At 33.5% G+C, this 1935-nt stretch overlaps 1 non-coding gene across 1 annotated transcript; it reads left to right on the forward strand.

The window, feature by feature from the left end:
* Positions 1 to 313: 313 nt before the first annotated feature.
* On the forward strand, positions 314 to 401 carry TRNAY-GUA (transfer RNA tyrosine (anticodon GUA)). Its single transcript is given in 2 exon segments — positions 314 to 350; positions 366 to 401. It is a non-coding gene; the product is annotated as a tRNA-Tyr (tRNA).
* Positions 402 to 1935: the final 1534 nt, after the last annotated feature.

Here is a 1935-nt window from a genome sequence, read left to right on the forward strand (position 1 = left end):
GTGACCTATCGTGTGTGTGGGGGTCAGATATAAAAATAAACTAAAATATATTTAATAATTTTAAAAAAAATGTGTCAGATGTTTGTAATTTATTATAACGCAAATATTAAAAGAATCCTTGAAAGTTATTCGTATTTGAATGAAATGTTATAACTTCTCCCGAAATGTCTTTGTTCGAGAAGAGAAACGTCGGTGCTAATAAAATTTTACAATGGATACGCCTGTACTAAAAGTTTGGAAACAGTACTGTCGGGGATCAAAGAGTACTCAGAATCTTCATATCTAGGTTGTAATACAGCAACACGCAAGCCAACCGTCGATAGCTCAGTTGGCAGAGCGGTGGACTGTAGAGGTATTTAACAGGCATCCATAGGTCGCTGGTTCGACTCCGGCTCGACGGATTTTTTTCTTTTTTAAAATTTGTTTAATTTCTCTTTCTCTCTCTCTCTCTCTCTCTCTCTCTCTGTGTGTGTGTGTGTAAAAGTTCTTAAGCGAAAATTGAATTTAATGAAAATATAATGTTCTTTAAATTGAGGTTGTTATTTTCATAATTCTTGTGTTTCATATTGTGAAGTTAAACATGTCTGTAAAAAAATAAAAATGAAAAGAATGTGAATTTTAATCCTATCTAAGACATGGGTGTTTCTTTTCTTCGGATGAACCTGTGTTGGCTCCTTGAGTTTTTGCATGTCTTAAACAACAACTTAAAAATGCAGCTCTAGGCAGCTACGGTCATGGATAAATTTAATACGTGCATTTGCGTCAGCCGAGTGTGTATTCTGCCCCCCCCCCCCCCGCTTCTTAACTGACTCTTGACTGAAAAAAACTAGGCAGGGGAATGGGGTTCATTAAATATTCATTAAATGAAGAATGGAATTTGATTAATTTCTTCGCTTGTCTTGGATTTGTTGTCGTTGCTCAGGCAAATTTCCAGCCTGGACTTATTTTCTTATGATTCTCTGGTATCATTTCTGTTCATCTTTCTTTTGTCTTTATAAAGTGTCAGCTTCATTTGAGTCTCCCTGTGTTTTCTTGTTTACATTTTTCCCTTTTCTTTAATCGTAAATTACCCATAGAAATCAGCGAGGCATATAACGGCCTTTCTTGTATTATCCTAATCTTCCCAGCCATTTGGTGACCTACAGTTTGCATGGTTAAAAGAAATTTGAGTCTCATTCGGTCGCTTGGGGGTAGGGGGGTCATATTACAAATACTACCATGAAAAAAATAACAAAATAAATAATGGAAAATAAAAATATTCAAATTCATTCGGGAGTTCCTAACTTGAATCAATCATTTACTTGATCCACTCGTAGCTATCATGGATCACAACACACTTAATGCTTAAACAGCCATGAAAATATTAAAATTTCATTTTGCTTTGGGTTAGTTCTGTTTACTTACAAGAAACATTCTCAACCTGTGCCTCTAATAATACATTATGTAGTTCCTCTGTTATATTAATCTTTCACTACTTAAATAATTAACTAATATTCTAATCTGATACCTGGGCGTGATAATAACGTATCAAATTTTCCCTAAATTATTGCCCGACTAGAAATAACCGAGTTGTCAGTTTATGTACTTAACATAAACACAGTATAACAAATTTTAAAATTATCTAATAAATGTTTGTATTGCCGATGCAAAAAGTAAGAAATCAGGACAATTCGGGGATAAATTCAAAAATCGCAATTTACAAATAATAATAATAATAATAACTGAAATCGCGTCATTATATTTCGGACTATTCATAAAATTAAATAACTTGTAGTAAATCACATTAGTTTAACAAAGCGTTTTTTGGTCTTTTTAAAAAACACGAAAGTACCTCATACTGTCGCCAGGGGGCCTCAGACGCAAACAGCACCATGAAAAAAAAAATAATTAAAAAATAAAAATATGTGTCATCCAATTTTCTGTGGCTCCATCTTG

Source organism: Typopeltis vanoorti, chromosome 2 (assembly GCF_054136105.1).
Source record: "Typopeltis vanoorti isolate ZY-2024b chromosome 2, IOZ_Tvanoo_1.0, whole genome shotgun sequence".
Lineage (NCBI taxonomy): Eukaryota > Metazoa > Arthropoda > Arachnida > Uropygi > Thelyphonidae > Typopeltis > Typopeltis vanoorti.